Source organism: Taudactylus pleione, unplaced genomic scaffold (assembly GCF_031769625.1).
Source record: "Taudactylus pleione unplaced genomic scaffold, aTauple2 ptg000399l, whole genome shotgun sequence".
Classification (NCBI taxonomy): Eukaryota; Metazoa; Chordata; class Amphibia; order Anura; family Myobatrachidae; genus Taudactylus; species Taudactylus pleione.
In genome coordinates, this window is record NW_028284801.1 from 453763 (window position 1) to 480564 (window position 26802).

Sequence of the window (26802 nt, forward strand, 5' to 3'; positions counted from 1 at the left end):
TTCTTGAAAATACACCTGTACTGGATCACAGAACATAGGCATGCTGCATATCATTTTAATCTGCAGAAGCAGATTGTTCTAATAAGATGCATTTTAGGGTAAAAAGATGCATTAAAATATGCACAATGCTACCAAGTCACACAGCACTCCTATGACCTTAGACTCAAAACATTTATCTCAACATCCTATCACTTGAAATTTCTGCTATACAGTAGACATTGTATTGTACACATAACAGGGGGCAAGTTTCACATAATGAGAGATCATGTTAGGTTCAATACTTTTAAAATACACTACTTTGTTCTTCCCTTCTCCATTCCTCTCTTTGTATGGCCACCCAAGTTCCTAAACCACCTCCCCCCACCATCACACAATTACTTTTCATCTGCATTGAGCTCATTATATGGCTCACCAACACCCCACCTTCTTTTGCTTCTATTCAATGCTGCCGCATGCTGAGCCTGCTATTGACACTGTACACATTGTCTGCTTTAATTGCATATTTCACATCACATACACAACAGGTGAAGCTCTCCACACGGACATACTGTGTAGGCTAATGGGTATGGTCTTTGCTTTGTAACTTGAGGGTTGGGGTTCGAATCATGGAAGGGGAGTTTTTTTCCTTTTTCTTTTTAATCTTTATTATTAGACTAAAAATAAATCACTTGGTGGTGTGTGTCAATTCTGTTATGGCATGGTGTGACTCGGTAGCGCGAGCATTTTTATGCATCTTTTTACCTTCAAATGCATCTGAATCATACAGCAAATCAATTTGATAGCACAAGCAGCTTTTGCTGATGAAAACAATATGCAGCATGCCTATAATCTGTGAGCCAGTTCAAGTGTTTCAGCATGTTTTATGTTACGTAACACTAATAGCGACTATAACACTTTAACGTAGTGATTTTCTTGAAAATACACCTGTACTGGATCACAGAACATAGGCATGCTGCATATCATTTTAATCTGCAGAAGCAGATTGTTCTAATAAGATGCATTTTAGGGTAAAAAGATGCATTAAAATATGCACAATGCTACCAAGTCACACAGCACTCCTATGACCTTAGACTCAAAACATTTATCTCAACATCCTATCACTTTAAATTTCTGCTATACAGTAGACATTGTATTGTACACATAACAGGGGGCAAGTTTCACATAATGAGAGATCATGTTAGGTTCAATACTTTTAAAATACACTACTTTGTTCTTCCCTTCTCCATTCCTCTCTTTGTATGGCCACCCAAGTTCCTAAACCACCTCCCCCCACCATCACACAATTACTATTCATCTGCATTTAGCTCATTATATGGCTCACCAACACCCCACCTTCTTTTGCTTCTATTCAATGCTGCTGCATGCTGAGCCTGCTATTGACACTGTACACATTGTCTGCTTTAATTGCATACTTCACATCACATACACAACAGGTGAAGCTCTCCACATGAACATACTGTGTAGGCTAATGGGTATGGTCTGTGCTTTGTAACTTGAGGGTTTGGGTTTGAATCATGGAAGGGGAGTTTTTTTCCTTTTTCTTTTTAATCTTTATTATTAGACTAAAAATAAATCACTTGGTGGTGTGTGTCAATTCTGTTATGGCATGGTGTGACTCGGTAGCGCGAGCATTTCTATGCATCTTTTTACCTTCAAATGCATCTGAATCATACAGCAAATCAATTTGATAGCACAAGCAGCTTTTGCTGATGAAAACAATATGCAGCATGCCTATAATCTGTGAGCCAGTTCAAGTGTTTCAGCATGTTTTATGTTACGTAACACTAATAGCGACTATAACACTTTAACGTAGTGATTTTCTTGAAAATACACCTGTACTGGATCACAGAACATAGGCATGCTGCATATCATTTTAATCTGCAGAAGCAGATTGTTCTAATAAGATGCATTTTAGGGTAAAAAGATGCATTAAAATATGCACAATGCTACCAAGTCACACAGCACTCCTATGACCTTAGACTCAAAACATTTATCTCAACATCCTATCACTTGAAATTTCTGCTATACAGTAGACATTGTATTGTACACATAACAGGGGGCAAGTTTCACATAATGAGAGATCATGTTAGGTTCAATACTTTTAAAATACACTACTTTGTTCTTCCCTTCTCCATTCCTCTCTTTGTATGGCCACCCAAGTTCCTAAACCACCTCCCCCCACCATCACACAATTACTATTCATCTGCATTGAGCTCATTATATGACTCACCAACACCCCACCTTCTTTTGCTTCTATTCAATGCTGCCGCATGCTGAGCCTGCTATTGACACTGTACACATTGTCTGCTTTAATTGCATACTTCACATCACATACACAACAGGTGAAGCTCTCCACACGAACATACAGTGGAGGCTAATGGGTATGGTCTGTGCTTTGTACCTTGAGGGTTGGGGTTCGAATCATGGAAGGGGAGTTTTTTTCCCTTTTCTTTTTAATCTTTATTATTAGATTAAATATAAATCACTTGGTGGTGTGTGTTAATTCTGTTATGGCGTGGTGTGACTCAGTAGTGCGAGCATTTTTATGCATTTTTTTACCTTCAAATGCATCTGAATCATACAGCAAATCAATTTGATAGCACAAGCAGCTTTTGCTGATGAAAACAATATGCAGCATGCCTATAATCTGTGAGCCAGTTCAAGTGTTTCAGCATGTTTTATGTTACGTAACACTAATAGCGACTATAACACTTTAACGTAGTGATTTTCTTGAAAATACACCTGTACTGGATCACAGAACATAGGCATGCTGCATATCATTTTAATCTGCAGAAGCAGATTGTTCTAATAAGATGCATTTTAGGGTAAAAAGATGCATTAAAATATGCACAATGCTACCAAGTCACACAGCACTCCTATGACCTTAGACTCAAAACATTTATCTCAACATCCTATCACTTGAAATTTCTGCTATACAGTAGACATTGTATTGTACACATAACAGGGGGCAAGTTTCACATAATGAGAGATCATGTTAGGTTCAATACTTTTAAAATACACTACTTTGTTCTTCCCTTCTCCATTCCTCTCTTTGTATGGCCACCCAAGTTCCTAAACCACCTCCCCCCACCATCACACAATTACTATTCATCTGCATTGAGCTCATTATATGGCTCACCAACACCCCACCTTCTTTTGCTTCTATTCAATGCTGCCGCATGCTGAGCCTGCTATTGACACTGTACACATTGTCTGCTTTAATTGCATACTTCACATCACATACACAACAGGTGAAGCTCTCCACATGGACATACTGTGTAGGCTAATGGGTATGGTCTGTGCTTTGTAACTTGAGGGTTTGGGTTCGAATCATGGAAGGGGAGTTTTTTTCCTTTTTCTTTTTAATCTTTATTATTAGACTAAAAATAAATCACTTGGTGGTGTGTGTCAATTCTGTTATGGCATGGTGTGACTCGGTAGCGCGAGCATTTCTATGCATCTTTTTACCTTCAAATGCATCTGAATCATACAGCAAATCAATTTGATAGCACAAGCAGCTTTTGCTGATGAAAACAATATGCAGCATGCCTATAATCTGTGAGCCAGTTCAAGTGTTTCAGCATGTTTTATGTTTCGTAACACTAATAGCGACTATAACACTTTAACGTAGTGATTTTCTTGAAAATACATCTGTACTGGATCACAGAACATAGGCATGCTGCATATCATTTTAATCTGCAGAAGCAGATTGTTCTAATAAGATGCATTTTAGGGTAAAAAGATGCATTAAAATATGCACAATGCTACCAAGTCACACAGCACTCCTATGACCTTAGACTCAAAACATTTATCTCAACATCCTATCACTTGAAATTTCTGCTATACAGTAGACATTGTATTGTACACATAACAGGGGGCAAGTTTCACATAATGAGAGATCATGTTAGGTTCAATACTTTTAAAATACACTACTTTGTTCTTCCCTTCTCCATTCCTCTCTTTGTATGGCCACCCAAGTTCCTAAACCACCTCCCCCCACCATCACACAATTACTATTCATCTGCATTGAGCTCATTATATGACTCACCAACACCCCACCTTCTTTTGCTTCTATTCAATGCTGCCGCATGCTGAGCCTGCTATTGACACTGTACACATTGTCTGCTTTAATTGCATACTTCACATCACATACACAACAGGTGAAGCTCTCCACACGAACATACAGTGGAGGCTAATGGGTATGGTCTGTGCTTTGTACCTTGAGGGTTGGGGTTCGAATCATGGAAGGGGAGTTTTTTTCCCTTTTCTTTTTAATCTTTATTATTAGATTAAATATAAATCACTTGGTGGTGTGTGTTAATTCTGTTATGGCGTGGTGTGACTCAGTAGTGCGAGCATTTTTATGCATTTTTTTACCTTCAAATGCATCTGAATCATACAGCAAATCAATTTGATAGCACAAGCAGCTTTTGCTGATGAAAACAATATGCAGCATGCCTATAATCTGTGAGCCAGTTCAAGTGTTTCAGCATGTTTTATGTTACGTAACACTAATAGCGACTATAACACTTTAACGTAGTGATTTTCTTGAAAATACACCTGTACTGGATCACAGAACATAGGCATGCTGCATATCATTTTAATCTGCAGAAGCAGATTGTTCTAATAAGATGCATTTTAGGGTAAAAAGATGCATTAAAATATGCACAATGCTACCAAGTCACACAGCACTCCTATGACCTTAGACTCAAAACATTTATCTCAACATCCTATCACTTGAAATTTCTGCTATACAGTAGACATTGTATTGTACACATAACAGGGGGCAAGTTTCACATAATGAGAGATCATGTTAGGTTCAATACTTTTAAAATACACTACTTTGTTCTTCCCTTCTCCATTCCTCTCTTTGTATGGCCACCCAAGTTCCTAAACCACCTCCCCCCACCATCACACAATTACTTTTCATCTGCATTGAGCTCATTATATGGCTCACCAACACCCCACCTTCTTTTGCTTCTATTCAATGCTGCCGCATGCTGAGCCTGCTATTGACACTGTACACATTGTCTGCTTTAATTGCATACTTCACATCACATACACAACAGGTGAAGCTCTCCACACGGACATACTGTGTAGGCTAATGGGTATGGTCTTTGCTTTGTAACTTGAGGGTTGGGGTTCGAATCATGGAAGGGGAGTTTTTTTCCTTTTTCTTTTTAATCTTTATTATTAGACTAAAAATAAATCACTTGGTGGTGTGTGTCAATTCTGTTATGGCATGGTGTGACTCGGTAGCGCGAGCATTTTTATGCATCTTTTTACCTTCAAATGCATCTGAATCATACAGCAAATCAATTTGATAGCACAAGCAGCTTTTGCTGATGAAAACAATATGCAGCATGCCTATAATCTGTGAGCCAGTTCAAGTGTTTCAGCATGTTTTATGTTTCGTAACACTAATAGCGACTATAACACTTTAACGTAGTGATTTTCTTGAAAATACACCTGTACTGGATCACAGAACATAGGCATGCTGCATATCATTTTAATCTGCAGAAGCAGATTGTTCTAATAAGATGCATTTTAGGGTAAAAAGATGCATTAAAATATGCACAATGCTACCAAGTCACACAGCACTCCTATGACCTTAGACTCAAAACATTTATCTCAACATCCTATCACTTGAAATTTCTGCTATACAGTAGACATTGTATTGTACACATAACAGGGGGCAAGTTTCACATAATGAGAGATCATGTTAGGTTCAATACTTTTAAAATACACTACTTTGTTCTTCCCTTCTCCATTCCTCTCTTTGTATGGCCACCCAAGTTCCTAAACCACCTCCCCCCACCATCACACAATTACTATTCATCTGCATTGAGCTCATTATATGGCTCACCAACACCCCACCTTCTTTTGCTTCTATTCAATGCTGCCGCATGCTGAGCCTGCTATTGACACTGTACACATTGTCTGCTTTAATTGCATACTTCACATCACATACACAACAGGTGAAGCTCTCCACATGGACATACTGTGTAGGCTAATGGGTATGGTCTGTGCTTTGTAACTTGAGGGTTTGGGTTCGAATCATGGAAGGGGAGTTTTTTTCCTTTTTCTTTTTAATCTTTATTATTAGACTAAAAATAAATCACTTGGTGGTGTGTGTCAATTCTGTTATGGCATGGTGTGACTCGGTAGCGCGAGCATTTCTATGCATCTTTTTACCTTCAAATGCATCTGAATCATACAGCAAATCAATTTGATAGCACAAGCAGCTTTTGCTGATGAAAACAATATGCAGCATGCCTATAATCTGTGAGCCAGTTCAAGTGTTTCAGCATGTTTTATGTTACGTAACACTAATAGCGACTATAACACTTTAACGTAGTGATTTTCTTGAAAATACACCTGTACTGGATCACAGAACATAGGCATGCTGCATATCATTTTAATCTGCAGAAGCAGATTGTTCTAATAAGATGCATTTTAGGGTAAAAAGATGCATTAAAATATGCACAATGCTACCAAGTCACACAGCACTCCTATGACCTTAGACTCAAAACATTTATCTCAACATCCTATCACTTGAAATTTCTGCTATACAGTAGACATTGTATTGTACACATAACAGGGGGCAAGTTTCACATAATGAGAGATCATGTTAGGTTCAATACTTTTAAAATACACTACTTTGTTCTTCCCTTCTCCATTCCTCTCTTTGTATGGCCACCCAAGTTCCTAAACCACCTCCCCCCACCATCACACAATTACTATTCATCTGTATTGAGCTCATTATATGACTCACCAACACCCCACCTTCTTTTGCTTCTATTCAATGCTGCCGCATGCTGAGCCTGCTATTGACACTGTACACATTGTCTGCTTTAATTGCATACTTCACATCACATACACAACAGGTGAAGCTCTCCACACGAACATACAGTGGAGGCTAATGGGTATGGTCTGTGCTTTGTACCTTGAGGGTTGGGGTTCGAATCATGGAAGGGGAGTTTTTTTCCCTTTTCTTTTTAATCTTTATTATTAGATTAAATATAAATCACTTGGTGGTGTGTGTTAATTCTGTTATGGCGTGGTGTGACTCAGTAGTGCGAGCATTTTTATGCATTTTTTCACCTTCAAATGCATCTGAATCATACAGCAAATCAATTTGATAGCACAAGCAGCTTTTGCTGATGAAAACAATATGCAGCATGCCTATAATCTGTGAGCCAGTTCAAGTGTTTCAGCATGTTTTATGTTACGTAACACTAATAGCGACTATAACACTTTAACGTAGTGATTTTCTTGAAAATACACCTGTACTGGATCACAGAACATAGGCATGCTGCATATCATTTTAATCTGCAGAAGCAGATTGTTCTAATAAGATGCATTTTAGGGTAAAAAGATGCATTAAAATATGCACAATGCTACCAAGTCACACAGCACTCCTATGACCTTAGACTCAAAACATTTATCTCAACATCCTATCACTTGAAATTTCTGCTATACAGTAGACATTGTATTGTACACATAACAGGGGGCAAGTTTCACATAATGAGAGATCATGTTAGGTTCAATACTTTTAAAATACACTACTTTGTTCTTCCCTTCTCCATTCCTCTCTTTGTATGGCCACCCAAGTTCCTAAACCACCTCCCCCCACCATCACACAATTACTTTTCATCTGCATTGAGCTCATTATATGGCTCACCAACACCCCACCTTCTTTTGCTTCTATTCAATGCTGCCGCATGCTGAGCCTGCTATTGACACTGTACACATTGTCTGCTTTAATTGCATACTTCACATCACATACACAACAGGTGAAGCTCTCCACACGGACATACTGTGTAGGCTAATGGGTGTGGTCTTTGCTTTGTAACTTGAGGGTTGGGGTTCGAATCATGGAAGGGTAGTTTTTTTCCTTTTTCTTTTTAATCTTTATTATTAGACTAAAAATAAATCACTTGGTGGTGTGTGTCAATTCTGTTATGGCATGGTGTGACTCGGTAGCGCGAGCATTTTTATGCATCTTTTTACCTTCAAATGCATCTGAATCATACAGCAAATCAATTTGATAGCACAAGCAGCTTTTGCTGATGAAAACAATATGCAGCATGCCTATAATCTGTGAGCCAGTTCAAGTGTTTCAGCATGTTTTATGTTTCGTAACACTAATAGCGACTATAACACTTTAACGTAGTGATTTTCTTGAAAATACACCTGTACTGGATCACAGAACATAGGCATGCTGCATATCATTTTAATCTGCAGAAGCAGATTGTTCTAATAAGATGCATTTTAGGGTAAAAAGATGCATTAAAATATGCACAATGCTACCAAGTCACACAGCACTCCTATGACCTTAGACTCAAAACATTTATCTCAACATCCTATCACTTGAAATTTCTGCTATACAGTAGACATTGTATTGTACACATAACAGCGGGCAAGTTTCACATAATGAGAGATCATGTTAGGTTCAATACTTTTAAAATACACTACTTTGTTCTTCCCTTCTCCATTCCTCTCTTTGTATGGCCACCCAAGTTCCTAAACCACCTCCCCCCACCATCACACAATTACTATTCATCTGCATTGAGCTCATTATATGGCTCACCAACACTCCACCTTCTTTTGCTTCTATTCAATGCTGCCGAATGCTGAGCCTGCTATTGACACTGTACACATTGTCTGCTTTAATTGCATACTTCACATCACATACACAACAGGTGAAACTCTCCACACGGACATGCTGTGTAGGCTAATGGGTATGGTCTGTGCTTTGTAACTTGAGGGTTGGGGTTCGAATCATGGAAGGGGAGTTTTTTTCCTTTTTCTTTTTAATCTTTATTATTAGATTAAAAATAAATCACTTGGTGGTGTGTGTCAATTCTGTTATGGCATGGTGTGACTCGGTAGCGCGAGCATTTTTATGCATCTTTTTACCTTCAAATGCATCTGAATCATACAGCAAATCAATTTGATAGCACAAGCAGCTTTTGCTGATGAAAACAATATGCAGCATGCCTATAATCTGTGAGCCAGTTCAAGTGTTTCAGCATGTTTTATGTTACGTAACACTAATAGCGACTATAACACTTTAACGTAGTGATTTTCTTGAAAATACTCCTGTACTGGATCACAGAACATAGGCATGCTGCATATCATTTTAATCTGCAGAAGCAGATTGTTCTAATAAGATGCATTTTATGGTAAAAAGATGCATTAAAATATGCACAATGCTACCAAGTCACACAGCACTCCTATGACCTTAGACTCAAAACATTTATCTCAACATCCTATCACTTGAAATTTCTGCTATACAGTAGACATTGTATTGTACACATAACAGGGGGCAAGTTTCACATAATGAGAGATCATGTTAGGTTCAATACTTTTAAAATACACTACTTTGTTCTTCCCTTCTCCATTCCTCTCTTTGTATGGCCACCCAAGTTCCTAAACCACCTCCCCCCACCATCACACAATTACTATTCATCTGCATTGAGCTCATTATATGGCTCACCAACACCCCACCTTCTTTTGCTTCTATTCAATGCTGCCGCATGCTGAGCCTGCTATTGACACTGTACACATTGTCTGCTTTAATTGCATACTTCACATCACATACACAACAGGTGAAGCTCTCCACACGAACATACAGTGGAGGCTAATGGGTATGGTCTGTGCTTTGTACCTTGAGGATTGGGGTTCGAATCATGGAAGGGGAGTTTTTTTCCCTTTTCTTTTTAATCTTTATTATTAGATTAAATATAAATCACTTGGTGGTGTGTGTTAATTCTGTTATGGCGTGGTGTGACTCAGTAGTGCGAGCATTTTTATGCATTTTTTTACCTTCAAATGCATCTGAATCATACAGCAAATCAATTTGATAGCACAAGCAGCTTTTGCTGATGAAAACAATATGCAGCATGCCTATAATCTGTGAGCCAGTTCAAGTGTTTCAGCATGTTTTATGTTACGTAACACTAATAGCGACTATAACACTTTAACGTAGTGATTTTCTTGAAAATACACCTGTACTGGATCACAGAACATAGGCATGCTGCATATCATTTTAATCTGCAGAAGCAGATTGTTCTAATAAGATGCATTTTAGGGTAAAAAGATGCATTAAAATATGCACAATGCTACCAAGTCACACAGCACTCCTATGACCTTAGACTCAAAACATTTATCTCAACATCCTATCACTTGAAATTTCTGCTATACAGTAGACATTGTATTGTACACATAACAGGGGGCAAGTTTCACATAATGAGAGATCATGTTAGGTTCAATACTTTTAAAATACACTACTTTGTTCTTCCCTTCTCCATTCCTCTCTTTGTATGGCCACCCAAGTTCCTAAACCACCTCCCCCCACCATCACACAATTACTTTTCATCTGCATTGAGCTCATTATATGGCTCACCAACACCCCACCTTCTTTTGCTTCTATTCAATGCTGCCGCATGCTGAGCCTGCTATTGACACTGTACACATTGTCTGCTTTAATTGCATATTTCACATCACATACACAACAGGTGAAGCTCTCCACACGGACATACTGTGTAGGCTAATGGGTATGGTCTTTGCTTTGTAACTTGAGGGTTGGGGTTCGAATCATGGAAGGGGAGTTTTTTTCCTTTTTCTTTTTAATCTTTATTATTAGACTAAAAATAAATCACTTGGTGGTGTGTGTCAATTCTGTTATGGCATGGTGTGACTCGGTAGCGCGAGCATTTTTATGCATCTTTTTACCTTCAAATGCATCTGAATCATACAGCAAATCAATTTGATAGCACAAGCAGCTTTTGCTGATGAAAACAATATGCAGCATGCCTATAATCTGTGAGCCAGTTCAAGTGTTTCAGCATGTTTTATGTTTCGTAACACTAATAGCGACTATAACACTTTAACGTAGTGATTTTCTTGAAAATACACCTGTACTGGATCACAGAACATAGGCATGCTGCATATCATTTTAATCTGCAGAAGCAGATTGTTCTAATAAGATGCATTTTAGGGTAAAAAGATGCATTAAAATATGCACAATGCTACCAAGTCACACAGCACTCCTATGACCTTAGACTCAAAACATTTATCTCAACATCCTATCACTTGAAATTTCTGCTATACAGTAGACATTGTATTGTACACATAACAGGGGGCAAGTTTCACATAATGAGAGATCATGTTAGGTTCAATACTTTTAAAATACACTACTTTGTTCTTCCCTTCTCCATTCCTCTCTTTGTATGGCCACCCAAGTTCCTAAACCACCTCCCCCCACCATCACACAATTACTATTCATCTGCATTGAGCTCATTATATGGCTCACCAACACCCCACCTTCTTTTGCTTCTATTCAATGCTGCCGCATGCTGAGCCTGCTATTGACACTGTACACATTGTCTGCTTTAATTGCATACTTCACATCACATACACAACAGGTGAAGCTCTCCACATGGACATACTGTGTAGGCTAATGGGTATGGTCTGTGCTTTGTAACTTGAGGGTTTGGGTTTGAATCATGGAAGGGGAGTTTTTTTCCTTTTTCTTTTTAATCTTTATTATTAGACTAAAAATAAATCACTTGGTGGTGTGTGTCAATTCTGTTATGGCATGGTGTGACTCGGTAGCGCGAGCATTTCTATGCATCTTTTTACCTTCAAATGCATCTGAATCATACAGCAAATCAATTTGATAGCACAAGCAGCTTTTGCTGATGAAAACAATATGCAGCATGCCTATAATCTGTGAGCCAGTTCAAGTGTTTCAGCATGTTTTATGTTACGTAACACTAATAGCGACTATAACACTTTAACGTAGTGATTTTCTTGAAAATACACCTGTACTGGATCACAGAACATAGGCATGCTGCATATCATTTTAATCTGCAGAAGCAGATTGTTCTAATAAGATGCATTTTAGGGTAAAAAGATGCATTAAAATATGCACAATGCTACCAAGTCACACAGCACTCCTATGACCTTAGACTCAAAACATTTATCTCAACATCCTATCACTTGAAATTTCTGCTATACAGTAGACATTGTATTGTACACATAACAGGGGGCAAGTTTCACATAATGAGAGATCATGTTAGGTTCAATACTTTTAAAATACACTACTTTGTTCTTCCCTTCTCCATTCCTCTCTTTGTATGGCCACCCAAGTTCCTAAACCACCTCCCCCCACCATCACACAATTACTATTCATCTGCATTGAGCTCATTATATGACTCACCAACACCCCACCTTCTTTTGCTTCTATTCAATGCTGCCGCATGCTGAGCCTGCTATTGACACTGTACACATTGTCTGCTTTAATTGCATACTTCACATCACATACACAACAGGTGAAGCTCTCCACACGAACATACAGTGGAGGCTAATGGGTATGGTCTGTGCTTTGTACCTTGAGGGTTGGGGTTCGAATCATGGAAGGGGAGTTTTTTTCCCTTTTCTTTTTAATCTTTATTATTAGATTAAATATAAATCACTTGGTGGTGTGTGTTAATTCTGTTATGGCGTGGTGTGACTCAGTAGTGCGAGCATTTTTATGCATTTTTTTACCTTCAAATGCATCTGAATCATACAGCAAATCAATTTGATAGCACAAGCAGCTTTTGCTGATGAAAACAATATGCAGCATGCCTATAATCTGTGAGCCAGTTCAAGTGTTTCAGCATGTTTTATGTTACGTAACACTAATAGCGACTATAACACTTTAACGTAGTGATTTTCTTGAAAATACACCTGTACTGGATCACAGAACATAGGCATGCTGCATATCATTTTAATCTGCAGAAGCAGATTGTTCTAATAAGATGCATTTTAGGGTAAAAAGATGCATTAAAATATGCACAATGCTACCAAGTCACACAGCACTCCTATGACCTTAGACTCAAAACATTTATCTCAACATCCTATCACTTGAAATTTCTGCTATACAGTAGACATTGTATTGTACACATAACAGGGGGCAAGTTTCACATAATGAGAGATCATGTTAGGTTCAATACTTTTAAAATACACTACTTTGTTCTTCCCTTCTCCATTCCTCTCTTTGTATGGCCACCCAAGTTCCTAAACCACCTCCCCCCACCATCACACAATTACTATTCATCTGCATTGAGCTCATTATATGGCTCACCAACACCCCACCTTCTTTTGCTTCTATTCAATGCTGCCGCATGCTGAGCCTGCTATTGACACTGTACACATTGTCTGCTTTAATTGCATACTTCACATCACATACACAACAGGTGAAGCTCTCCACATGGACATACTGTGTAGGCTAATGGGTATGGTCTGTGCTTTGTAACTTGAGGGTTTGGGTTCGAATCATGGAAGGGGAGTTTTTTTCCTTTTTCTTTTTAATCTTTATTATTAGACTAAAAATAAATCACTTGGTGGTGTGTGTCAATTCTGTTATGGCATGGTGTGACTCGGTAGCGCGAGCATTTCTATGCATCTTTTTACCTTCAAATGCATCTGAATCATACAGCAAATCAATTTGATAGCACAAGCAGCTTTTGCTGATGAAAACAATATGCAGCATGCCTATAATCTGTGAGCCAGTTCAAGTGTTTCAGCATGTTTTATGTTTCGTAACACTAATAGCGACTATAACACTTTAACGTAGTGATTTTCTTGAAAATACACCTGTACTGGATCACAGAACATAGGCATGCTGCATATCATTTTAATCTGCAGAAGCAGATTGTTCTAATAAGATGCATTTTAGGGTAAAAAGATGCATTAAAATATGCACAATGCTACCAAGTCACACAGCACTCCTATGACCTTAGACTCAAAACATTTATCTCAACATCCTATCACTTGAAATTTCTGCTATACAGTAGACATTGTATTGTACACATAACAGGGGGCAAGTTTCACATAATGAGAGATCATGTTAGGTTCAATACTTTTAAAATACACTACTTTGTTCTTCCCTTCTCCATTCCTCTCTTTGTATGGCCACCCAAGTTCCTAAACCACCTCCCCCCACCATCACACAATTACTATTCATCTGCATTGAGCTCATTATATGACTCACCAACACCCCACCTTCTTTTGCTTCTATTCAATGCTGCCGCATGCTGAGCCTGCTATTGACACTGTACACATTGTCTGCTTTAATTGCATACTTCACATCACATACACAACAGGTGAAGCTCTCCACACGAACATACAGTGGAGGCTAATGGGTATGGTCTGTGCTTTGTACCTTGAGGGTTGGGGTTCGAATCATGGAAGGGGAGTTTTTTTCCCTTTTCTTTTTAATCTTTATTATTAGATTAAATATAAATCACTTGGTGGTGTGTGTTAATTCTGTTATGGCGTGGTGTGACTCAGTAGTGCGAGCATTTTTATGCATTTTTTTACCTTCAAATGCATCTGAATCATACAGCAAATCAATTTGATAGCACAAGCAGCTTTTGCTGATGAAAACAATATGCAGCATGCCTATAATCTGTGAGCCAGTTCAAGTGTTTCAGCATGTTTTATGTTACGTAACACTAATAGCGACTATAACACTTTAACGTAGTGATTTTCTTGAAAATACACCTGTACTGGATCACAGAACATAGGCATGCTGCATATCATTTTAATCTGCAGAAGCAGATTGTTCTAATAAGATGCATTTTAGGGTAAAAAGATGCATTAAAATATGCACAATGCTACCAAGTCACACAGCACTCCTATGACCTTAGACTCAAAACATTTATCTCAACATCCTATCACTTGAAATTTCTGCTATACAGTAGACATTGTATTGTACACATAACAGGGGGCAAGTTTCACATAATGAGAGATCATGTTAGGTTCAATACTTTTAAAATACACTACTTTGTTCTTCCCTTCTCCATTCCTCTCTTTGTATGGCCACCCAAGTTCCTAAACCACCTCCCCCCACCATCACACAATTACTTTTCATCTGCATTGAGCTCATTATATGGCTCACCAACACCCCACCTTCTTTTGCTTCTATTCAATGCTGCCGCATGCTGAGCCTGCTATTGACACTGTACACATTGTCTGCTTTAATTGCATACTTCACATCACATACACAACAGGTGAAGCTCTCCACACGGACATACTGTGTAGGCTAATGGGTATGGTCTTTGCTTTGTAACTTGAGGGTTGGGGTTCGAATCATGGAAGGGGAGTTTTTTTCCTTTTTCTTTTTAATCTTTATTATTAGACTAAAAATAAATCACTTGGTGGTGTGTGTCAATTCTGTTATGGCATGGTGTGACTCGGTAGCGCGAGCATTTTTATGCATCTTTTTACCTTCAAATGCATCTGAATCATACAGCAAATCAATTTGATAGCACAAGCAGCTTTTGCTGATGAAAACAATATGCAGCATGCCTATAATCTGTGAGCCAGTTCAAGTGTTTCAGCATGTTTTATGTTTCGTAACACTAATAGCGACTATAACACTTTAACGTAGTGATTTTCTTGAAAATACACCTGTACTGGATCACAGAACATAGGCATGCTGCATATCATTTTAATCTGCAGAAGCAGATTGTTCTAATAAGATGCATTTTAGGGTAAAAAGATGCATTAAAATATGCACAATGCTACCAAGTCACACAGCACTCCTATGACCTTAGACTCAAAACATTTATCTCAACATCCTATCACTTGAAATTTCTGCTATACAGTAGACATTGTATTGTACACATAACAGGGGGCAAGTTTCACATAATGAGAGATCATGTTAGGTTCAATACTTTTAAAATACACTACTTTGTTCTTCCCTTCTCCATTCCTCTCTTTGTATGGCCACCCAAGTTCCTAAACCACCTCCCCCCACCATCACACAATTACTATTCATCTGCATTGAGCTCATTATATGGCTCACCAACACCCCACCTTCTTTTGCTTCTATTCAATGCTGCCGCATGCTGAGCCTGCTATTGACACTGTACACATTGTCTGCTTTAATTGCATACTTCACATCACATACACAACAGGTGAAGCTCTCCACATGGACATACTGTGTAGGCTAATGGGTATGGTCTGTGCTTTGTAACTTGAGGGTTTGGGTTCGAATCATGGAAGGGGAGTTTTTTTCCTTTTTCTTTTTAATCTTTATTATTAGACTAAAAATAAATCACTTGGTGGTGTGTGTCAATTCTGTTATGGCATGGTGTGACTCGGTAGCGCGAGCATTTCTATGCATCTTTTTACCTTCAAATGCATCTGAATCATACAGCAAATCAATTTGATAGCACAAGCAGCTTTTGCTGATGAAAACAATATGCAGCATGCCTATAATCTGTGAGCCAGTTCAAGTGTTTCAGCATGTTTTATGTTACGTAACACTAATAGCGACTATAACACTTTAACGTAGTGATTTTCTTGAAAATACACCTGTACTGGATCACAGAACATAGGCATGCTGCATATCATTTTAATCTGCAGAAGCAGATTGTTCTAATAAGATGCATTTTAGGGTAAAAAGATGCATTAAAATATGCACAATGCTACCAAGTCACACAGCACTCCTATGACCTTAGACTCAAAACATTTATCTCAACATCCTATCACTTGAAATTTCTGCTATACAGTAGACATTGTATTGTACACATAACAGGGGGCAAGTTTCACATAATGAGAGATCATGTTAGGTTCAATACTTTTAAAATACACTACTTTGTTCTTCCCTTCTCCATTCCTCTCTTTGTATGGCCACCCAAGTTCCTAAACCACCTCCCCCCACCATCACACAATTACTATTCATCTGTATTGAGCTCATTATATGACTCACCAACACCCCACCTTCTTTTGCTTCTATTCAATGCTGCCGCATGCTGAGCCTGCTATTGACACTGTACACATTGTCTGCTTTAATTGCATACTTCACATCACATACACAACAGGTGAAGCTCTCCACACGAACATACAGTGGAGGCTAATGGGTATGGTCTGTGCTTTGTACCTTGAGGGTTGGGGTTCGAATCATGGAAGGGGAGTTTTTTTCCCTTTTCTTTTTAATCTTTATTATTAGATTAAATATAAATCACTTGGTGGTGTGTGTTAATTCTGTTATGGCGTGGTGTGACTCAGTAGTGCGAGCATTTTTATGCATTTTTTTACCTTCAAATGCATCTGAATCATACAGCAAATCAATTTGATAGCACAAGCAGCTTTTGCTGATGAAAACAATATGCAGCATGCCTATAATCTGTGAGCCAGTTCAAGTGTTTCAGCATGTTTTATGTTTCGTAACACTAATAGCGACTATAACACTTTAACGTAGTGATTTTCTTGAAAATACACCTGTACTGGATCACAGAACATAGGCATGCTGCATATCATTTTAATCTGCAGAAGCAGATTGTTCTAATAAGATGCATTTTAGGGTAAAAAGATGCATTAAAATATGCACAATGCTACCAAGTCACACAGCACTCCTATGACCTTAGACTCAAAACATTTATCTCAACATCCTATCACTTGAAATTTCTGCTATACAGTAGACATTGTATTGTACACATAACAGCGGGCAAGTTTCACATAATGAGAGATCATGTTAGGTTCAATACTTTTAAAATACACTACTTTGTTCTTCCCTTCTCCATTCCTCTCTTTGTATGGCCACCCAAGTTCCTAAACCACCTCCCCCCACCATCACACAATTACTATTCATCTGCATTGAGCTCATTATATGGCTCACCAACACTCCACCTTCTTTTGCTTCTATTCAATGCTGCCGAATGCTGAGCCTGCTATTGACACTGTACACATTGTCTGCTTTAATTGCATACTTCACATCACATACACAACAGGTGAAACTCTCCACACGGACATGCTGTGTAGGCTAATGGGTATGGTCTGTGCTTTGTAACTTGAGGGTTGGGGTTCGAATCATGGAAGGGGAGTTTTTTTCCTTTTTCTTTTTAATCTTTATTATTAGATTAAAAATAAATCACTTGGTGGTGTGTGTCAATTCTGTTATGGCATGGTGTGACTCGGTAGCGCGAGCATTTTTATGCATCTTTTTACCTTCAAATGCATCTGAATCATACAGCAAATCAATTTGATAGCACAAGCAGCTTTTGCTGATGAAAACAATATGCAGCATGCCTATAATCTGTGAGCCAGTTCAAGTGTTTCAGCATGTTTTATGTTACGTAACACTAATAGCGACTATAACACTTTAACGTAGTGATTTTCTTGAAAATACTCCTGTACTGGATCACAGAACATAGGCATGCTGCATATCATTTTAATCTGCAGAAGCAGATTGTTCTAATAAGATGCATTTTATGGTAAAAAGATGCATTAAAATATGCACAATGCTACCAAGTCACACAGCACTCCTATGACCTTAGACTCAAAACATTTATCTCAACATCCTATCACTTGAAATTTCTGCTATACAGTAGACATTGTATTGTACACATAACAGGGGGCAAGTTTCACATAATGAGAGATCATGTTAGGTTCAATACTTTTAAAATACACTACTTTGTTCTTCCCTTCTCCATTCCTCTCTTTGTATGGCCACCCAAGTTCCTAAACCACCTCCCCCCACCATCACACAATTACTATTCATCTGCATTGAGCTCATTATATGGCTCACCAACACCCCACCTTCTTTTGCTTCTATTCAATGCTGCCGCATGCTGAGCCTGCTATTGACACTGTACACATTGTCTGCTTTAATTGCATACTTCACATCACATACACAACAGGTGAAGCTCTCCACATGGACATACTGTGTAGGCTAATGGGTATGGTCTGTGCTTTGTAACTTGAGGGTTTGGGTTTGAATCATGGAAGGGGAGTTTTTTTCCTTTTTCTTTTTAATCTTTATTATTAGACTAAAAATAAATCACTTGGTGGTGTGTGTCAATTCTGTTATGGCATGGTGTGACTCGGTAGCGCGAGCATTTCTATGCATCTTTTTACCTTCAAATGCATCTAAATCATACAGCAAATCAATTTGATAGCACAAGCAGCTTTTGCTGATGAAAACAATATGCAGCATGCCTATAATCTGTGAGCCAGTTCAAGTGTTTCAGCATGTTTTATGTTACGTAACACTAATAGCGACTATAACACTTTAACGTAGTGATTTTCTTGAAAATACACCTGTACTGGATCACAGAACATAGGCATGCTGCATATCATTTTAATCTGCAGAAGCAGATTGTTCTAATAAGATGCATTTTAGGGTAAAAAGATGCATTAAAATATGCAAAATGCTACCAAGTCACACAGCACTCCTATGACCTTAGACTCAAAACATTTATCTCAACATCCTATCACTTGAAATTTCTGCTATACAGTAGACATTGTATTGTACACATAACAGGGGGCAAGTTTCACATAATGAGAGATCATGTTAGGTTCAATACTTTTAAAATACACTACTTTGTTCTTCCCTTCTCCATTCCTCTCTTTGTATGGCCACCCAAGTTCCTAAACCACCTCCCCCCACCATCACACAATTACTATTCATCTGCATTGAGCTCATTATATGACTCACCAACACCCCACCTTCTTTTGCTTCTATTCAATGCTGCCGCATGCTGAGCCTGCTATTGACACTGTACACATTGTCTGCTTTAATTGCATACTTCACATCACATACACAACAGGTGAAGCTCTCCACACGAACATACAGTGGAGGCTAATGGGTATGGTCTGTGCTTTGTACCTTGAGGGTTGGGGTTCGAATCATGGAAGGGGAGTTTTTTTCCCTTTTCTTTTTAATCTTTATTATTAGATTAAATATAAATCACTTGGTGGTGTGTGTTAATTCTGTTATGGCGTGGTGTGACTCAGTAGTGCGAGCATTTTTATGCATTTTTTTACCTTCAAATGCATCTGAATCATACAGCAAATCAATTTGATAGCACAAGCAGCTTTTGCTGATGAAAACAATATGCAGCATGCCTATAATCTGTGAGCCAGTTCAAGTGTTTCAGCATGTTTTATGTTACGTAACACTAATAGCGACTATAACACTTTAACGTAGTGATTTTCTTGAAAATACACCTGTACTGGATCACAGAACATAGGCATGCTGCATATCATTTTAATCTGCAGAAGCAGATTGTTCTAATAAGATGCATTTTAGGGTAAAAAGATGCATTAAAATATGCACAATGCAACCAAGTCACACAGCACTCCTATGACCTTAGACTCAAAACATTTATCTCAACATCCTATCACTTGAAATTTCTGCTATACAGTAGACATTGTATTGTACACATAACAGGGGGCAAGTTTCACATAATGAGAGATCATGTTAGGTTCAATACTTTTAAAATACACTACTTTGTTCTTCCCTTCTCCATTCCTCTCTTTGTATGGCCACCCAAGTTCCTAAACCACCTCCCCCCACCATCACACAATTACTATTCATCTGCATTGAGCTCATTATATGGCTCACCAACACCCCACCTTCTTTTGCTTCTATTCAATGCTGCCGCATGCTGAGCCTGCTATTGACACTGTACACATTGTCTGCTTTAATTGCATACTTCACATCACATACACAACAGGTGAAGCTCTCCACATGGACATACTGTGTAGGCTAATGGGTATGGTCTGTGCTTTGTAACTTGAGGGTTTGGGTTCGAATCATGGAAGGGGAGTTTTTTTCCTTTTTCTTTTTAATCTTTATTATTAGACTAAAAATAAATCACTTGGTGGTGTGTGTCAATTCTGTTATGGCATGGTGTGACTCGGTAGCGCGAGCATTTCTATGCATCTTTTTACCTTCAAATGCATCTGAATCATACAGCAAATCAATTTGATAGCACAAGCAGCTTTTGCTGATGAAAACAATATGCAGCATGCCTATAATCTGTGAGCCAGTTCAAGTGTTTCAGCATGTTTTATGTTTCGTAACACTAATAGCGACTATAACACTTTAACGTAGTGATTTTCTTGAAAATACACCTGTACTGGATCACAGAACATAGGCATGCTGCATATCATTTTAATCTGCAGAAGCAGATTGTTCTAATAAGATGCATTTTAGGGTAAAAAGATGCATTAAAATATGCACAATGCTACCAAGTCACACAGCACTCCTATGACCTTAGACTCAAAACATTTATCTCAACATCCTATCACTTGAAATTTCTGCTATACAGTAGACATTGTATTGTACACATAACAGGGGGCAAGTTTCACATAATGAGAGATCATGTTAGGTTCAATACTTTTAAAATACACTACTTTGTTCTTCCCTTCTCCATTCCTCTCTTTGTATGGCCACCCAAGTTCCTAAACCACCTCCCCCCACCATCACACAATTACTATTCATCTGCATTGAGCTCATTATATGACTCACCAACACCCCACCTTCTTTTGCTTCTATTCAATGCTGCCGCATGCTGAGCCTGCTATTGACACTGTACACATTGTCTGCTTTAATTGCATACTTCACATCACATACACAACAGGTGAAGCTCTCCACACGAACATACAGTGGAGGCTAATGGGTATGGTCTGTGCTTTGTACCTTGAGGGTTGGGGTTCGAATCATGGAAGGGGAGTTTTTTTCCCTTTTCTTTTTAATCTTTATTATTAGATTAAATATAAATCACTTGGTGGTGTGTGTTAATTCTGTTATGGCGTGGTGTGACTCAGTAGTGCGAGCATTTTTATGCATTTTTTTACATTCAAATGCATCTGAATCATACAGCAAATCAATTTGATAGCACAAGCAGCTTTTGCTGATGAAAACAATATGCAGCATGCCTATAATCTGTGAGCCAGTTCAAGTGTTTCAGCATGTTTTATGTTACGTAACACTAATAGCGACTATAACACTTTAACGTAGTGATTTTCTTGAAAATACACCTGTACTGGATCACAGAACATAGGCATGCTGCATATCATTTTAATCTGCAGAAGCAGATTGTTCTAATAAGATGCATTTTAGGGTAAAAAGATGCATTAAAATATGCACAATGCTACCAAGTCACACAGCACTCCTATGACCTTAGACTCAAAACATTTATCTCAACATCCTATCACTTGAAATTTCTGCTATACAGTAGACATTGTATTGTACACATAACAGGGGGCAAGTTTCACATAATGAGAGATCATGTTAGGTTCAATACTTTTAAAATACACTACTTTGTTCTTCCCTTCTCCATTCCTCTCTTTGTATGGCCACCCAAGTTCCTAAACCACCTCCCCCCACCATCACACAATTACTTTTCATCTGCATTGAGCTCATTATATGGCTCACCAACACCCCACCTTCTTTTGCTTCTATTCAATGCTGCCGCATGCTGAGCCTGCTATTGACACTGTACACATTGTCTGCTTTAATTGCATACTTCACATCACATACACAACAGGTGAAGCTCTCCACACGGACATACTGTGTAGGCTAATGGGTATGGTCTTTGCTTTGTAACTTGAGGGTTGGGGTTCGAATCATGGAAGGGGAGTTTTTTTCCTTTTTCTTTTTAATCTTTATTATTAGACTAAAAATAAATCACTTGGTGGTGTGTGTCAATTCTGTTATGGCATGGTGTGACTCGGTAGCGCGAGCATTTTTATGCATCTTTTTACCTTCAAATGCATCTGAATCATACAGCAAATCAATTTGATAGCACAAGCAGCTTTTGCTGATGAAAACAATATGCAGCATGCCTATAATCTGTGAGCCAGTTCAAGTGTTTCAGCATGTTTTATGTTTCGTAACACTAATAGCGACTATAACACTTTAACGTAGTGATTTTCTTGAAAATACACCTGTACTGGATCACAGAACATAGGCATGCTGCATATCATTTTAATCTGCAGAAGCAGATTGTTCTAATAAGATGCATTTTAGGGTAAAAAGATGCATTAAAATATGCACAATGCTACCAAGTCACACAGCACTCCTATGACCTTAGACTCAAAACATTTATCTCAACATCCTATCACTTGAAATTTCTGCTATACAGTAGACATTGTATTGTACACATAACAGGGGGCAAGTTTCACATAATGAGAGATCATGTTAGGTTCAATACTTTTAAAATACACTACTTTGTTCTTCCCTTCTCCATTCCTCTCTTTGTATGGCCACCCAAGTTCCTAAACCACCTCCCCCCACCATCACACAATTACTTTTCATCTGCATTGAGCTCATTATATGGCTCACCAACACCCCACCTTCTTTTGCTTCTATTCAATGCTGCCGAATGCTGAGCCTGCTATTGACACTGTACACATTGTCTGCTTTAATTGCATACTTCACATCACATACACAACAGGTGAAACTCTCCACACGGACATGCTGTGTAGGCTAATGGGTATGGTCTGTGCTTTGTAACTTGAGGGTTGGGGTTCGAATCATGGAAGGGGAGTTTTTTTCCTTTTTCTTTTTAATCTTTATTATTAGATTAAAAATAAATCACTTGGTGGTGTGTGTCAATTTTGTTATGGCATGGTGTGACTCGGTAGCGTGAGCATTTTTATGCATCTTTTTACCTTCAAATGCATCTGAATCATACAGCAAATCAATTTGATAGCACAAGCAGCTTTTGCTGATGAAAACAATATGCAGCATGCCTATAATCTGTGAGCCAGTTCAAGTGTTTCAGCATGTTTTATTTTACGTAACACTAATAGCGACTATAACACTTTAACGTAGTGATTTTCTTGAAAATACTCCTGTACTGGATCACAGAACATAGGCATGCTGCATATCATTTTAATCTGCAGAAGCAGATTGTTCTAATAAGATGCATTTTATGGTAAAAAGATGCATTAAAATATGCACAATGCTACCAAGTCACACAGCACTCCTATGACCTTAGACTCAAAACATTTATCTCAACATCCTATCACTTGAAATTTCTGCTATACAGTAGACATTGTATTGTACACATAACAGGGGGCAAGTTTCACATAATGAGAGATCATGTTAGGTTCAATACTTTTAAAATACACTACTTTGTTCTTCCCTTCTCCATTCCTCTCTTTGTATGGCCACCCAAGTTCCTAAACCACCTCCCCCCACCATCACACAATTACTATTCATCTGCATTGAGCTCATTATATGGCTCACCAACACCCCACCTTCTTTTGCTTCTATTCAATGCTGCCGCATGCTGAGCCTGCTATTGACACTGTACACATTGTCTGCTTTAATTGCATACTTCACATCACATACACAACAGGTGAAGCTCTAAACACGAACATACAGTGGAGGCTAATGGGTATAGTCTGTGCTTTGTACCTTGAGGGTTGGGGTTCGATTCATGGAAGGGGAGTTTTTTTCCCTTTTCTTTTTAATCTTTATTATTAGATTAAATATAAATCACTTGGTGGTGTGTGTTAATTCTGTTATGGCGTGGTGTGACTCAGTAGTGCGAGCATTTTTATGCATTTTTTTACCTTCAAATGCATCTGAATCATACAGCAAATCAATTTGATAGCACAAGCAGCTTTTGCTGATGAAAACAATATGCAGCATGCCTATAATCTGTGAGCCAGTTCAAGTGTTTCAGCATGTTTTATGTTACATAACACTAATAGCGACTATAACACTTTAACGTAGTGATTTTCTTGAAAATACACCTGTACTGGATCACAGAACATAGGCATGCTGCATATCATTTTAATCTGCAGAAGCAGATTGTTCTAATAAGATGCATTTTAGGGTAAAAAGATGCATTAAAATATGCACAATGCTACCAAGTCACACAGCACTCCTATGACCTTAGACTCAAAACATTTATCTCAACATCCTATCACTTGAAATTTCTGCTATACAGTAGACATTGTATTGTACACATAACAGGGGGCAAGTTTCACATAATGAGAGATCATGTTAGGTTCAATACTTTAAAAATACACTACTTTGTTCTTCCCTTCTCCATTCCTCTCTTTGTATGGCCACCCAAGTTCCTAAACCACCTCCCCCCACCATCACACAATTACTTTTCATCTGCATTGAGCTCATTATATGGCTCACCAACACCCCACCTTCTTTTGCTTCTATTCAATGCTGCCGCATGCTGAGCCTGCTATTGACACTGTACACATTGTCTGCTTTAATTGCATACTTCACATCACATACACAACAGGTGAAGCTCTCCACACGGACATACTGTGTAGGCTAATGGGTATGGTCTGTGCTTTGTAACTTGAGGGTTGGGGTTCGAATCATGGAAGGGGAGTTTTTTTCCTTTTTCTTTTTAATCTTTATTATTAGACTAAAAATAAATCACTTGGTGGTGTGTGTCAATTCTGTTATGGCATGGTGTGACTCAGTAGCGCAAGCATTTTTATGCATCTTTTTACCTTCAAATGCATCTGAATCATACAGCAAATCAATTTGATAGCACAAGCAGCTTTTGCTGATGAAAACAATATGCAGCATGCCTATAATCTGTGAGCCAGTTCAAGTGTTTCAGCATGTTTTATGTTACGTAACACTAATAGCGACTATAACACTTTAACGTAGTGATTTTCTTGAAAATACTCCTGTACTGGATCACAGAACATAGGCATGCTGCATATCATTTTAATCTGCAGAAGCAGATTGTTCTAATAAGATGCATTTTAGGGTAAAAAGATGCATTAAAATATGCACAATGCTACCAAGTCACACAGCACTCCTATGACCTTAGACTCAAAACATTTATCTCAACATCCTATCACTTGAAATTTCTGCTATACAGTAGACATTGTATTGTACACATAACAGGGGGCAAGTTTCACATAATGAGAGATCATGTTAGGTTCAATACTTTAAAAATACACTACTTTGTTCTTCCCTTCTCCATTCCTCTCTTTGTATGGCCACCCAAGTTCCTAAACCACCTCCCCCCACCATCACACAATTACTTTTCATCTGCATTGAGCTCATTATATGGCTCACCAACACCCCACCTTCTTTTGCTTCTATTCAATGCTGCCGCATGCTGAGCCTGCTATTGACACTGTACACATTGTCTGCTTTAATTGCATACTTCACATCACATACACAACAGGTGAAGCTCTCCACACGAACATACAGTGGAGGCTAATGGGTATGGTCTGTGCTTTGTACCTTGAGGGTTGGGGTTCGAATCATGGGAGGGGAGTTTTTTTCCCTTTTCTTTTTAATCTTTATTATTAGATTAAAAATAAATCACTTGGTGGTGTGTGTCAATTCTGTTATGGCATGGTGTGACTCGGTAGCGCGAGCATTTCTATGCATCTTTATACCTTCAAATGCATCTGAATCATACAGCAAATCAATATGATAGCACAAGCAGCTTTTGCTGATGAAAACAATATGCAGCATGCCTATAATCTGTGAGCCAGTTCAAGTGTTTCAGCATGTTTTATGTTACGTAACACTAATAGCGACTATAAAACTTTAACGTAGTGATTTTCTTGAAAATACACCTGTACTGGATCACAGAACATAGGCATGCTGCATATCATTTTAATCTGCAGAAGCAGATTGTTCTAATAAGATGCATTTTAGGGTAAAAAGATGCATTAAAATATGCACAATGCTACCAAGTCACACAGCACTCCTATGACCTTAGACTCAAAACATTTATCTCAACATCCTATCACTTGAAATTTCTGCTATACAGTAGACATTGTATTGTACACATAACAGGGGGCAAGTTTCACATAATGAGAGATCATGTTAGGTTCAATACTTTTAAAATACACTTCTTTGTTCTTCCCTTCTCCATTCCTCTCTTTGTATGGCCACCCAAGTTCCTAAACCACCTCCCCCCACCATCACACAATTACTATTCATCTGCATTGAGCTCATTATATGGCTCACCAACACCCCACCTTCTTTTGCTTCTATTC